Source organism: Herpailurus yagouaroundi, unplaced genomic scaffold (genome assembly GCF_014898765.1).
Source record: "Herpailurus yagouaroundi ecotype Mexico unplaced genomic scaffold, PumYag 142, whole genome shotgun sequence".
In the NCBI taxonomy this organism is placed as follows: domain Eukaryota; kingdom Metazoa; phylum Chordata; class Mammalia; order Carnivora; family Felidae; genus Herpailurus; species Herpailurus yagouaroundi.
This window is the reverse complement of record NW_024412397.1, coordinates 10845317-10861823: the sequence shown is the minus strand read 5'-3', so window position 1 is coordinate 10861823 and position 16507 is coordinate 10845317. Positions and strand designations below refer to the sequence as shown.

The 16507-nt window shown below is 36.4% G+C and overlaps 1 pseudogene; it reads left to right on the top strand.

The window, feature by feature from the left end:
* The window catches only part of LOC121033244 (uncharacterized), a 44160-nt pseudogene extending 28007 nt beyond the window's left edge, over positions 1–16153 (top strand).
* The last annotated feature ends 354 nt before the right edge of the window (positions 16154–16507 follow it).

Sequence of the window (16507 nt, the reverse complement as noted above, 5' to 3'; positions counted from 1 at the left end):
AGAATCCTGTGCATTCTTCTTGCTTAATCTCGCTTTACATGGTAATCTTTTACCTTTTTTTCCTTTATATCCTGTTCCACCCCCTCCCTAAAATTCAACACATCTTTGTTCTTTTCCATTTTTATGCTTTTCTGTGTTCCTTGTTAAATTAAACCCTAAAAGTGTCAAAACGGTACCCATTCTTCTATAGCATTTATGATTTTTCAAAAATTATTGACAGCCAAAGGAGAATGTAGTTGTTCCATGAAATCACTGAGGGAAATTGAAATTAACATGAATATCCCTTATTTGAGCAACGGGGAGTTTAGCAGCTGCCAAGGGTAACAGACTAATTCAAGTCATTTCTATAAACTCTTCACTCAAAAAGAACAGGAATAAATTGCATTGAGTCTATTTGAATCAACATTATCTTTTGACTTTTTATTCTCTCGTAATTTTCACCCCCTCAACTACCTGCCTACCAGTGCTCAGTTCTTTTTGATTTTGGGGAAGAAACCGGGGGAAAATTGTTAGATGGTACCCATTTTAATCTAATCTAATGTAGTCTGAAGTGGACATAAAGGGGCCCTATAGCAGATACACACGGTACCTGCTTGTGTTAATTCGAGAGTTCAATATGCAAAATAATATATTTATATTCTATTTCTAAATTAATAGTATAGGTATTCTCAGTTACTACCACTTAACTAATCCCATGCTGAAAGCATTAATATTTTGTCTGTACAACTCAGTGAGGAAAGCATTTTTCTTCTTAACTAGGATAATTTACTTATCCTCAGCTTCTTAACATATCCATTTGGGAATAGGATTATAGTCTCATAAAATAATTTAATACTGTATTTGCTGTCTACTTCAAAAGCAATATAATATAATGCTATTATTAGAAACAATTATTTAATTGTTTGAATTAAAAAATTAATATCATTCTCCTTTCAGAGTCCTTAAACATTTCAGGGGTGCCTGGGTGGCTCAGTCAGTTAAGCGTCCCACTCTTGATTTTGGCTCAGGTCATGATCTCACTGTTGTGAGATAAGCCTTGTATGGGGGGCGTGGGGGGGCTCTGCTGCTCCCTCTCACCCTCTCTCTGCCACTCCCCTGCTCACGCACTCTCTCTCTCTCTCAAAATAAATAAATAAACATTAGAAAAAAACATTTCAGAGATGTGTTCATATCATGATTTAACCATATACCCTTATTTTAATAAATAATAATAAATAATAATAAATAAATAATAAATTATATATATAATTATATTTTATATTATATATATTTTATGTTATATATTTGGTCTAAATATATAAAATATATTTGGTCTTTGTCCACTGTGCCTGGCAGACTTCCTAAAACCTTTTTAATTTCCTGAGGGGAACCATAAAGGTGCCTTCTGTTATGTTAATGAAATGATTTATTGACTCCAATTTAGGATGGCTGCTGAGAAAGGACTGGAACTTTCAGTCTTACCCTCCAGACCCCAGGGTAGGAGAGCAGGACTGGAGTTTGAATCAGTTGCCAAAAGCTAGTGATTTCCTTAATCCTGCCTTTATAATTAAATCTCCATGAAAACCCAAAAGGACCAGGTTCGGGAAGTTCCTGAGATGGTGAACACGTGGAGATTTAGGAGACAGAATATGGGTGCTCCATAGCCTTTCCCCCTACACTGCCCTGTGCATCTCTGCCTTCTTGCTGTTCCTGCGTTATACCCTTTGCAATAAACTGGTAATCTAGTAAGAAAAGGTTTCTCTAAATTCTGTGAGCTGCTTTAGCAAATTAATCAAACCCCATTGAGGGGTTCATGAGAACCTCTAACTTAGAGCCAGTGGGTCAGAAGTGCAGGTTAACAACCTGAGCTTGAGGCTGGCTTCTGAAGTGGGAGAAGGGAGCAGACGTGAGGGACTGACCTTTTAACCTATGGAATCTGATGCTCTGGTAGATAGTGGCAGATTTGAGTTAAATTGTAGGACATCCAGCCAGTGTCCAGAGACTTGCTTATTGGATGCCTGGGGTTATCACCCCCCCACCCCCCCCACCCCCCCCACACACTAGAATTGGTTCCAGAATACTAAATAGATAGCACAGATCCTTTCATTGTTTTGAACACACTTCCATTATAACAGCGTAAATTCTGAGTTGGCTAGAAATACTAATATTGGGGAAATATACACACAGTGATGGATAAATAGATGATAGACAGGTAATGTGTAACTTAAATGCTTCTGAAGTTACTTTATATATTTTTTTCATTTTTTATTAGTTTTCTTTATTTTTGAGAGGCAGAGAGAGACAGAATGCATGTGGGGAAGGGGCAGAGAGAGAGGGAGACAGAGAATCCAAAGAAGGCTCCAGGCTCTGAGCTGTCAGCACAGAGCCCGATGAGGGGCCTGAACTCACGAACCGTGAGCTCATGACGTGAGCCGAAGTTGGACACTCAACCGACTGAGCCACCCAGGCCCCCCAATTACTTTATATCTTTATTATTAAATAATTTTAATCCAAAGCCCTCATATTAATCTTCCCACTCCTTCTTAGAAGCACATAGAAGAAGGAACTATTCTGAATTTGTTTTCTAAAATGTTGATTTAAGTACATGCATGTTTTTGTGAACTCAGAGCTCACAGTATCTTGCAGTATATTTATTATTTTTCCTTTCTTTAAATTAGTATTAATTGCCTTTTAATCAAAAAGTTATTACTTATGGGGGCTCTTTATATTTATTCATCAGCAGAGTGATTTGCTTGTGTTAGTTTTCAGTGTTTTGCAAATCCATGTTTATTTTTTTACTTAACCTTGCATTGTAGTCCAATAATATGCTTAGAGTTAAAAAAAATTGCATGCATTTTCCTTTTGAACAACATTAAGAAGAATATTTTTTAGTTTTCAATAAAAGTTTCAATGGAATATGTAATTTCTGTTGGTTGGATAAAACATTTAATAATACCTACTAGCTTCTTTATAGTTAGCAATGAAATCAGCCCTCCTTTATTACACAAAATTGGTACCATCCATACTTTCATGTCCTTATGTCAAACTGCATAAAATTTAGTGAGAAAAACAGAGCCTTCTTGCTCCAAGAAATACTTTGCTTAGAAGTCTGATTCACATCTTGCACTTTAAGACTTAAAGACTGTTCTTAAGAGCCACCGTGAGAGCCAGGATTCTCAGATGGCCCATGGTCCCTGTTCCTGAGGTTCACACCTTGTATCATCCTTCATTTAAGAGTGGGCAAAACCTGTAACTTGCTTCTAGCCCTTAGAATATGGCAGAGTGGAAGAGATTATGCGGATGTAATTAAGGTCCCAAATCAACTCTATTTAAGTTAATCAAACATACATCCACACATTTTGTTAGAGATTAGTAATACTTAAATGCTTAATTGTCTTCAAAAAAGTCTGATTAATTTGGAATGAGTATGTGATCCAAAAGTTCAATCAGTGTGTCTGCCTCCCACTCATACCGCAGATTTCAGAGTAATTGATAATAGCTTTTCTCCATAAACATTACAAAGGAAGATAGCGGTTTTTGAAAGAAATAAGCATGGGACAGGATAGAGTATGGTAGTGTGTATACATATGTGCACACACACATGCATACACAATGGTCTTGAGTAAAATATAAAATAACTATAGATGAAACAAAATTTAAGAGAACATTAGGAAATAAAGCTCTGATTGAGATGTGGGTGAAGGTCCTGGAATGACTAGGTCAGTGTGTATGATTTGATTGTATTCTGATCTAACATGTGTGTTTTGTTTGTTTTTTGGGTTTCGTTTTGCTTTTTTGCTTTTGGTCTGTTGTGTTTCTTTTTCTTCTACTTTTTTTTTTTAATAGAAACAAAGACTTTATTTGTTGTTTTGTATTTTTAGGGTTTAAGGTAGAATATAAGTATACAATATCTGGGCAAAGAGAAAAATCGTATGGTTATTTCAAATAATACAAGAAAGGCATCTTGATAAAACTTAATACTTCTACATTTAACTAGATATATAAGGAAACTTCATTATCATGGCAAATGTATACTTCTAAATAAAGATCCTCTAAGAGTATTTCTTTCTAAAGCATTGAAAGGAGCCATTGTAAAAAATATGGTTGGCAGCAGTTGTGAGAAGAATTGGCATCTAAATAAATCTATGAATTCTCGGTTAATGTGGATACATAAAAATAATTAAAAATCTATCTAAAAATATTGTTGTCTTTTTTTGCATTGGTATGTTATTTCCTAAGGATAATGGTGAGTGAGGTACACATTCTTCCAGCCCTGTGTGTCTATTATTCTAAATAATCCATTTCTTTTCATTAAGCCTCACTGTTTTCTTTATATCTTAAAAAAAGATACAGGTCCTATAATGCAAAGTTTTAAATTCCAGATAAGACATATAAACACTCCACGTTCGGGGCGCCTGGGTGGCTCAGTCAGTTGAGTGTCTGACTTTGGCTCAGGTCAGGATCTCATGGTTCGTGAGTTCGAGCCCCACGTCGGGCTCTGTGCTGACAGCTCAGAGCCTGGAGCCTGTTTCAGATTCTGTGTCTGCCTCTCTCTCTCTCTCTGACCCTCCCCCGTTCATGCTCTGTCTCTCTCTGTCTCAAAAGTAAATAAACGTTAAAAAAAATAAAAATAAAAAAAAATAAAAAGAAAACACTCCATGTTCTTTTTTTTTAATTTTTTTTTTCAACGTTTATTTATTTTTGGGACAGAGAGAGACAGAGCATGAACAGGGAAGGGGCAGAGAGAGAGGGAGACACAGAATCGGAAACAGGCTCCAGGCTCTGAGCCATCAGCCCAGAGCCCGACGCGGGGCTCGAACTCACGGACCGCGAGATCGTGACCTGGCTGAAGTCGGAAGCTTAACCGACTGCGCCACCCAGGCGCCCCTATCTTCCTTTATTTAAATGCCTTTTTCTCTGTATCGCTGTTCCACAGCATAAGTCTCAACCAAAAGTTGCTTATTAAGTGCCCTTGTGTGGATTGTTACTAAAAGGATGTACCAATGGGCATGTTATAAGAATTTTAAAAAAAGGATAAGATTTACCTTCTGAGAATGTAGGTTTCAGATGAAGCGAAGGAGGATACAAACACAGGGGAGGGAAAACTGAAGTACAATAGAGAAAACGATGACTTAAAAAAAAAGTACATCAACATAAAATGCTTACAGAAAAGGGCAACTTCAGAGGATGGCCGGTGTCACACATACTTACCCAAAGCTTCATGAGGACAAAATAATTGTCAGAGAGAATGAAGAAAACCCCTGAGGTTTGATATTTTAGAAAAGAATAAACTTCACCATAGGAAAGAGTAATGTGATAATTGAAGTGAAAGGCAAATGTAACAGGATAGTCTGATAATAAAAGGTAGGTGCCTAATACGCAAGATACGACTAATGGGATTTACACTGGCCTAGCTCTCTCTCTTCTAATAAGGGCATCAATCCCATCATGAGGTTCCCACCCTCATGACCTCATCTAAACCTAATTACCTCCCAAAGCCCCATCTCCAAAGACCATTCCATTGAGGGTTAAATCTTCAACATGAATTTGAAGGTGAAACAAATTTTCGACCTAACACACCCCATTACTCTTCTCTCTTCTTTCGCTCCCGGTGACTTTTCAATCACTCTCTACGTGCCAATGATTTTCTAAATCTCACTTCTCTAACTAGAGAGGCTTTCTATGCTCTGGACCTACACTTCCACTTTCTCTTTAATATTTTCGCTTCAACATGTCAGCACAGACTTTTCAAACCATGGTTACGTTTGACTTCTTCATTTCTGTTTGCGTCTTCTCACGAAACAAGGCCTCTCTTTATTTTCCAAGTTGCTTAAACCAATATATGGCTGATGGTGTGAACTGTTCTGAATTTTTTATGCTATCTATCTGTTACATCACTGTACTCTGCTCATGTTCACTTCAATATTTTTCTGAAATCAATTTACTGCATTTCATGGCTATTTCTACCACACTGGCTTAAGTAATCATCACTATAGCAATATCTACCAACCTTTCACTCCTATAAACACGATTGATTTTCAACACATCAGCCACGTATATTTGTTGAAGATGAATACATAATTGTGGCAGATTTCTATTTAACAGCTTCTTAGTGAGTTTCCATTGCCTTCAGGTAAAATTTAGACTCTGGAACAGGATCATGATGACGGGTATTATCAGACTTATGCTTATTAATCCATTGTTAACTGTTCTGGCCATTCCTGTGAACTTAGAATTCACATTTGCTTCTTTAGTTTCTCGAACACTACAAGCAGTTTCTCACCTAAGAACTTTGGCATAGGTTGTTCTATCTGCCTGGAAATTTGGATTTGGATCTACTCTCCATAAGATGAAATCTAAACTTATCATTCAGGTGTTAGTTTAAAGTTCTCCAACTCAAAGATGATTACAGGGGCACCTGGGTGGCTGAGTAGGTTGACCACTGACTGGATTTTGGCTCAGGTCAGGGTCTCACGAATTGTTGAGTTTGAGCTCTGCGCTGGCAGTGTAGAGCCTGCTTGGGAGTCTCTCTCTCTCTCTCTCTCTCTCTCTCTCTATGCCCCTTCCAAGCTCGCTCGCTCTCTCAAGATAAATAAATGAACTTTAAAAAAAAAAAAAAGAAAAGATTACATCCATGCCCCAATCCAAAGTAAGTCTTTCCAGTGATTCTTTTCAATTTTATCTGTACTCTTTGATAAAATTTATCATCATAATTTCCTGATTTTAATTTGCTTAATGTCTTTGTACTCTTCTTAAAAAGATTATGGTCTTCCTGAAGGCAGACCTTTTTTTTTTTTTTTTTTTTTGCCTCTAGTTCATTCATTCCTTCAGTGGGTTCCTGAAGGCTAGAAACAAATATCTAGCCACAGGAAGTACTAAATATTTTTTTTTTTTTATTGAGTAAATGAACTTGTCAAATTTTTTTTAATTCGGAAACGTTTTTAAAAATCTACAATTGCTAGAAATCATTACTGAGGAGTATAAATTATCCAGCCTTTAAATAAATGAATGCGCAGATACAAAAAGTTTTAACCTACCAGACTAACAGTTGAAATTGGAGGAGAAATTTATGAAAACAATGCCTTAATTATTTTGCTGCTAGTGCTCTGTGTATGGTACGAAGAAGATAACCATCTAAGTATTCAGACCTCCTCTACATCAGTGTATTTTTTCCACTAGTCAAGTCATTAATCAAGACGTGCGGGGGGTTACGTGTGTGGGGGTGAGTAGGAAAAGGACACTGAGGAAGAAATTTAGCATGAGAAATAGATTTAGAAAAAAAAATAGCATGGTATTAATTACCTGAAACAACTCGAGGGTGCATTACTTAATGATTAAATTTCTCTGAGTAACTCAGAGCACTTTCTCTAAATCTCCCCTCCAGACCTGTGAAGGCCCTGCCAGGCTTTGCCTCCAGGCTCTGCTGTGTCACAGAACATGCAGGCGTAATGGGCACATTTGCTCCACTCTTTGCGCGACCCTCTCCACGGGCCGGATTCCGCCACGACTGACTCGTGCATAAATCCACCCGAAGCCAGCGGCAGTTTTACATGATTAAAGATGGCAGAATCAGGGCCACACATACATTTCCATGCAAATGGGCTTGAGAAAATAGCTTACAATACATTATGTAAACATATTTAGAATGAACAAACACACTCGGCTAAGTTTTCAAACATCTGTTCAGCTGGTGGCAGCACCCCAAATTTGCATACCTAACTCCTTTTTAACCAGCGCTTAATTTTGCCCTCTGTGTTATTAGATCATAGTAGCCTTTTAACTCCAAAATACGTAACTGTCATGGTATCAGTGATGCTAATTATCATTTGTTTTTTCAATCCAACTGCACTCCCGTTTAGCTTTAGACTTCCTTCTGTGCTTCTTGTAAGAGAGAAGGGTCTATGACTGGGGGAGAACTTTAATGCATATTCCAATTCAAGCCATGTGTTACCAAGGAAAGAACTGAGACTTGAATTATTTGCATAACTGTGCTTCTAGCCATATACAAATGCAGACATTCTAACCACAAGATGCATATTACGCCCACTTAGTGGCATAAACCTGCCACTGCTTGTAGTTTATGTACCCTTGAGTTCAAACAGTTGTGTAGTACCAGTATTTTGTTTTCTATTTTTATTCAGCGTGCCCTTCCATAGTCTCTATTGGTTTCTGCTGAAAGTCATACAAATGGATAACATACGATCTAAGTAAGAGTACCAGGGCTTACTTAGAAAGCAAAATTTCAGAGCAAGAATTCCAGCTTCTTTCCAGATTTAATGAACCCGAGCTTCTCCTTATGAAGAAATTCTAGAACAGACAAAGCAAATATTCATTTGTTTCTTTGAAAAACACCTGTTTCCAAAAGACCATGCTTGCAGAAGTTATTTAAGACTAAAACAAACAAACAAATGAAGAATAAGAAAATACACCACCCCCAAATATGCTACTTTGGCATCGAAATTATTTTTAGCTAATGGTAATTAAAAAGCAACAAATATAGGGAAAGCTCTCTGGACCTTCTCCCCTTTCTGCCTAAAGACAGGATATAAGTTCTCCTTTTTCTAGAGACAGACTCTTATCAGCTCATCTGCAACAAGCAAAAAACAAAACTTACTCCATTAGTTTCCTCCCATGTGTTTACCTTCCTACCATCCGCCACCCAAGAAAGCCTACAAATGCTATCTCTGTCCTGTTATTCTTCCACAGATGTATTGTTCTTTCTTGAAGATGCTATATAAACCAGAGTGCTTAGCCATCACGTTGAGTTACTCTTATTTTTAGGTCTTAGTCATGTGATGTTCATTAATAAGCTATTTTTCTCTTTTTAATCTTTATTTTTGTTAAAGAGCCCCAGACGAAAATATAAGATGTTTGCCTCCTCTATACAAACAGTGCTTCTCGCAAACTCTTCTGTTATATTTATTCTTAGAAAAAAAATTGCATTTCTCGTTTTTGAATCTTTAAAATTTGGAAATTTCTTCCAAAATGCAGTTATGTCATTAAAAAAAAAAAAAAGAAGAAGAAGAAGAAAGAAATGAATGATATAAACATTGTAACCAGTTATGGGAAAATAATTATTAGAATTCATTTCAAGTCAAGTCAGAGTCATTCATTCACATATTCACTCATTCAGCACATAATTACTTGTATCTAACACTCCACCAGTCTCTGGGGATATGCTATTTAACTAAATAAAGACCCAATTTCACAAACATTACATTCTAAGAGGAATAAAAACAACAGGCAATTAAAATATAATGTGTCAGTTTTATGATTGTGTACTAATCCAAAATTCATATGTGTTACCAGAAAGGCTTCACTGATTGAAGATATCTGTGTCCAGGACCCCCAGGAAAGGTACAAGATATGGGAGCAAAGCCCTCTGGGGGCCTCCAAACTACCCCATCTGCTGGATTAATACCAAGTCTGTATCTTTTAAGTCTGTATCTTTTGGAATAATTTATGACTCATCAGTAGATAATCAATACAACATATTTGACCTGGAAGCTTGATGCTGTTTTAACTAAAACGAATGTGCAAGGCATTGGCTTTGGGAGTACAGGGTAAGCATAGGCTAGAAGGGCTCTATGACCTCAGGATATTCTCAGATTAGTAGTAATACTTGGAATAGAAAATATACCTTATGACCTATTGGATTTGGCTAAGAAAATGGTCATGTGGAAATTACTAAATAGTTACTTTAGGCATATATGACAGGTATGCTTAGAGAAAGAGGTACCAAAAAAGGTAAATAATCAGTTTTAAGCAGAATTTAGAAGACATTTAAAGGGCCAGGGATTAATGGGAACAAATTAAAACTATTTTTCATGCCCAATCTCTTCCTTAAAAAGTCCCTCAGGTAGAAAATGGTTTCGAGGCAAAGGTTAAATCCATAGCACTTCCAACAAAACAGGGGCTGAAAGTTAATCTCAAGACTGAGGCTTGAAGAACCTTTATTGGGATTTCAAAAAGATTGAAGGGCAGTCATGGTTAGGTTTCTAAGAATCTTAAGGGCATGTTTATTAAACCTATCTTGAATAGACAAAAAGGCTTCTAAGTATCTAAATGTGTTGTTTGCATAGTAAACTATCAGCACAAAGTATAAAAGAGTCTAGAGTGAGATATGTGTGACTTTGTCTAATGAATTAAACGATATTTCAGTTCACAGAAACCTCACAAAGTTTTTAAGTCAACTGTACCACTATGACCTGGATGTGTGGGGGCCTAAGCGGTACATAACATGTCTCTGTAGTCTGCTGGTCTCAGTGCAAGAGAAATTGTATTCAAGGAACCGAACCCCAGAATGCACAGAAATGATTTAGTACAGACTCATATATGTTATAGATAACATTCAAGAATTTCTGCTGAGTTGTATTATATTTGTGACTTAGAAGAAAGTATACAGGATATACATAATCCAAATATAACAAGTTAAAAGTTTCTAAATTAAAATACAGTTTTCGAAAACTACTGTAATAGATTAAGTGCAAGAATATTTTACTGAACCTGAAGAGGCTCATCTGCATCTAGAACTGATTTGGATGCTGGGATCCTGATCTTTGAACCAATGATGGAATGGAATGAAGCTTCTGGAGAACTTGGAGGCAACTGAGTTTATTTTGCATGTGAGAGACATATAAGTAACTAATAACTTATAACCAGTGGGCAGATACTAGTATATTAAAAATGGCCACAATATTTTTGCGACTTCTCCTACGGAGTTTCATTTTTCTCTCCATGACGGCTGCGTCTCTTGTTGACTTACAAATAAAATACTATAGATGTGACATTGTCAATTTCTTGCACTAGGCCTTACGTATCTGGCAGCTTTTGGCTATTGTCTCTTGGAAGACTAGCTCAAAGTTCAAAAGCTGCCAAGATGTCCAGCTACCCTGAGACCGCCATGATAGGGAGGCCACGTGTAGTCACTCCAATCAATAGTCCCAGTGAGTTCAGCCTCCTTGCCAGCCCTGCCTAGGCATCTAAGACATGAGCAGAGCCACCCTGGACCCTCCATGCCTGCCAGTCCATCAGCCAACTAAATCCCAGTAAGTGAGCTGAGTCAATGCCATGTGGAGCAAAAGAATGGCCACATGAGAACCGCCCAAATTTCTGATCCAACAAAACGAAAACAAAAACCAAGAGATACAATAAAATGTGGGGGTTGTTTGTTTTAAGACACTAAATGTTGAGGTAATTTGTTAGGAAAAATTATATAATCAGAACATAGGATTATAAAGGTCTTAGTTGCAAGTTACATGACGATAGACATTTACAAAAATACTAGATAGTATTTGAAAGTTGTTTCTTGGTCCAGACGATCTTGGTGCTACTTTCTTTGATTTTATACAGACGTGAAAGCCGAAGTCATTTAAAGACACTGATTGCAGTATGCAGAATATTCATATTACAGGCTATTTTTAAAGAATGGGAAGAAATGCAAGAACAATATTATCAGGTAATGTCTAGGGAGATTTACAGTAAAAAACCTGCAGTATATTACATTGGTTCACCTATTACCAAAGACATTAATAACCATTTACAGAGTTCTTTGGAGATAAATTAAATGATGATGAGTCTCTTAAATGGCACTTTTATATTTATTATTAGGTAAATCATATATCTAATTTTGAATTGCAATTTTCTTTTCCTTTTCAGTGGTTACTTAATTTGTAATACCTATTTAACAGTAGATCAAGGATTCTCCCTATCTGAACTTATAAAAAAGGAGATAAAACATACTCTATCCCTTCATAAGCTTATTTTTATGGCCTTAGTGATATTCAATACTTAATAATCTAAAACTACATTAGTAACTTTATAAACTACATTTTGAATATATAATATGTGAATTGTAATGAATAAATCACACTAATTGCAATAAGAAATATATCTCTCATTATAAGAATTTTATTACAAAGGTCGCTTTTAAAAGAATAATCTACATTTAATAGATTTTGTAAAAGATGGAAACAATCAGTAAAATCTGAAAGTAAAGAAGGTAGTGAGGGATATTTGAAGGACAAATTTAGGAAGTATTACTTCCCCATTTGTAAGCGTCTATTCTATTATTGTACCGTGTAAACCTGTCACAGAATCCAACAAAAATGTGATGATTTTTCACATGTAACTTCTATGATACATGGTCTTAGTAAAGCATTGGTACAGTTTTTGATCAGTAACTATGCAGATTTTTACCCTGAATAAATTTTAAAAAGAAAAATAAAAGCTCTTCTACAAAAAGCATGTTAAAAATAGGTGCTTCTAATTATTTCATAGAAAATATTATTTCCCGGCAGATACCATGTCACTAAGTTCACTTGTATTTTATTAGTCCACGAAATATTCATAACATTATATAGTTATCAATTAAGTGTGCAGGTGATAATTGTGAGCATTAACCTGATGCAATTTAATATGAATGCTATACATTATATAATGTTGATTTGTTGATCTCACTGTTTACCTTTACTGAAATGATTTTTTGATTCTTCTTTTAAGAATGTGTTAATTATACATAGAAGAATTTTGGCATCAGAAATTAAAATCTATTAGCTACATTAAAATTTTTCAAGAATAAATAGAAATCCCTAACTCAATAGGTTTAAATGGAAACAATATATTTAGTAAGCTAGAAAATTGTGCAGTTTTTTTTTAATATGATGTTTAATCATATTGATTGTTCATGCTCTTTGAATTATGGTAGATAGAGCATATAGTTTTACTCCAATCCTTTTGAAACTTCTTGCTAAATGACTCAATCTTCCTAGCCATTTTTAAGCATGATGGTAGAGAGAGAAATCTGTGGTAAGGTAACTGAGCAATGAAAGCTAATAATATAAGAATGGGATTCATGACTTTCTTCACATAAACTGTTTCCCTTAAACAGACTCCCAATTGTCTTTCAAGGAAATCACCACCTGGGATCACAAAAAAAAAAAAAAAAAAAAAATCATTTATAGGCTGAAGACAACTAACACATTTTGGACAATGTGTAGCACTCTCTCTCTCTGTATGTATGTATACATATGCATATGTATGTATATGTATATGTATGTATATATGCATGTATGTATGTATATGTATATATGTGTGTGTGTGCATGCATATATATATACACACACACATATATATATATATATATATATATATATATTCCATCTTTTTTTCTGAATCTAATACTAGGGTTCCTATCTTTCAGTCCCAAGAACATACCCTGTATTTCTGATACTATATTGGTTGGAAGCAAAGTCTCGTGCTACTGAGAAGGGCTCAGAGGTCTCCATGCTATTAGCATGCTTTTGACGATAATACGCTATACTCTTCTTAGTGTAGGCAAGACTTTCTAGGGTGTGTTGAAGACGAAACTCTTTAGAGCTTAGCTTTCTTTAGACTTTATAAGTCTACATTATATGAGCACCAAGATTATCAACAACTTTAGTATAATCCCTTGTGTTACACCAATATTTGTGTTGATTTCAAATTGATTGATTGGGAAGGAATGGAAAGCAAACTTAGTTGAGTGTCACCAAAACAAGAACTGGCTGTACCTCTGTTTCACATGACAGAGTCCATGGTCTGCAGTTAAGCTTGTAGCTATCACTTGTGGGACAAGCTGTCCAATATGTCACTTCTACCCTGACTGGAGGAAAAATATAACCCCATGTCTCAGCTGGAGCTGCAGACTTGTGAGAGGAGTTCCTATTCCTCTTCCACATTACCATCCTAAAATGCTGAAGCTTCACTTCCATTCTTTCTATACTGAAGGGCCGGCCATGAGCATTGGCAATGAAATAAATGACATGAAAGACACCTGATTTCCTTATTTTCAGGGAAAACAGAGCCTGAGAGCACAGTAATCAGATCATAGTCAAGTGACAGACTTCAGCATCATTAATACACCCACTCTGGCAAAACTTCTCCTCATACCCTTCAGTTATGTATATGCACAGGTAACTAACAGTTGCCTTTATTTGTAGAACTCTGAGATAACTGGTTGGAACAAAGTAAAGGTATTTGACAGATTACGTTATCAAAAGCTTTCCCCAGGTTTAAAAAAAATAACATTTATTCATTTCTTGAGAGACAGAGAGTGAAGGGGGAGGGGCAGAGAGAGAGGGAGACACAGAATCTGAAGCAGGCTCCAGGGTCTAGGCTGTCAGCACGGAGTCTGATGCGGGGCTCGAACCCACAAACTGTGAGATCATGACCTGAGCCGAAGTTGGACGATTAACCAACTGAGCCACCCAGGCACCCCTTCCATATTTGTTCCCAAATGTTTGACCAAGTGATGATGCCAATGCAGTCAAAGCTCAGGAGCATGCTCTGTTTGGCATCACAATTTGCGTGAGAAATTTGTGTTTTTCACTTTGATGCAAATTTGGATAGTTTATATGGGTAGAATAAACATTCACCAGAATACTTTATGAGTATGAGTTTGAAAGAGATGTCCTAGTGGGTTTAAATGAAAGAATTGATTAGACTATGTTATTAGGGATTTAATTGTCAAGAAGAAGTTAAATGTGCAGATTGTGATAATTAAATACATTAATTGTAAATAAGCCTAGACAAATATTCATCTCTGTTTTTCTCCATTTTTCCCCCCAAACTTTTTTGGTGCAGTTTTTATCTGTGTCTCTTCTTTTCTCTCGTAAATAAAAATGACCTTCTTGGCAGTGGATTGTGTCTTTAATTCTGAATTCCTCAAACAGTTCATGTAGCTTTCAACTATATAATTACGCATACTTGTAACGATTCTGGTACTGTTAATCTTTCCTCATTAGTTCACGGAACATATACACATTGAGTACATGCTATGGACAGACCTTCTGCTGGGAAAATCGTCTGTGACTCAAAAAAAACGGACTAGACTCTACTATGAAATATGTACATTTAAATATATTAATAATGGTGAAAATGGTAAATATACATAAAGATGCATGTGAAATTTGCTAGGAGAGAGGTTGATTTCAGGAAAGCTAGGAAATCTCTGCCACTAGTCTTCTTCCTACATATTCCATAAATTAATAAATAATTCAGACAAGCCACATGGCATGTAGTATAGAAATCAGCATGCGGACAAAACATACCAGGGTAATATTATGAATGCATCCTGTAGTAGGGAAAGAATCCAACACATTCAGATACATCCATGGACTATGCATTTGAAGGGGTGATATCAGATGTGAATCTTCAAAGGCATGTAAAATTTGGCTGATAAAAAATAGAAAAGGGAGTTCTGAAGAGAAAGGAATACTAATGAGACTGATACAGAGGTGTAAGATGGGGTGGTCTGGAAACAAGAGCAGTTTGATATCTTTAAAATGCAGAGGCTAAAGGAGAGCTAGGAGCAAAAGAAATAAAAGTATTTGAAGGGAAGAACTGAGTAAACCTTGGTTTTTTATATCACATATAATAATATTAAAAAGATATCATATCTATTGTGCTCGTGTTTGGCATAGAAGTATTATTAAGAAATGGACCAGATATCACACCAGAGGTTTTTTTGCTGATCGTGTGAAACAACAGTATATAGATCCGATTTTGAGGTAGTTTAAAGGGTATCTCATTACCTTTCATTCTCTAAGAAAAGCTGTCCAAAGTGAGCTAGAAAGACAGAGCATTTTTCAGTACCAAGATATGGCCCTTCCACTCTAAATCTACTCAATTTATCCCAGTTTTGATTGATCTTATCCACAAAGGAGACAGAAAATCCTTCAGAGTCAAAAGAGTTGGAGTGTGTTTCTGATCAGAGACTGCTCAGATTAATCAAGTTGTCAACCACCCAGAACCATTATACTGATCAAGATGTTGGAGATGTGGGAGCTTAAACATTTTCTCTAAGATTCAGTACCTTACTTCATAGATGAGGTTTATAATTAAGGAGACGACATGGGTCCTGTTGACAATGAAAGAAAGTGAAAGCAAAGCTTGGGGAACATCAGGCCCTGCCATTCCCAGCAGAATAGAAGCGAGGCTCAGAACCACACGAAGCCAAGGCCGCACTGATGCCACAAAAGTGACCAAACGGGCCCCTCTCCTGACCAACAACTTGAGCTCCCCTTTAATCCTCTTACATTCCGAACTGACGTTAAAATACACCCCGCTCCCATTCTTGCATCATCCAGTCCAGAAGTGGCTCATGCTTCTCAGTTCTCTTCTTCAAATCACCTAGCACAGACTCAAACCCCCAGTACAGGTCCCTCCTACTCCCCTTTCTGTGACGCTATCAAGACTCCTCGCAGGACACTTTTTCCCATGCTGCAGCAAGTTAAATAAGCCTGATTTTATTTGACTGCGAAATGCATCATGTAGATAATTTTGATGTTATACGATTAGGTCTTGTAGAAAGATCACATTCAAGTGAGCAACCAGAGGAAGCTTCATAGAGTTGTGGTTATTTAAGAATGACATCAATGAAAGCATGTCAATATTACAAAAAGGTGGAGATACACGTGCACTCCAGATAGAGAACAAACATAAACAAAAACCCCAAGATGAAAAAAAAATGCAGTATTTATAGGTTTCG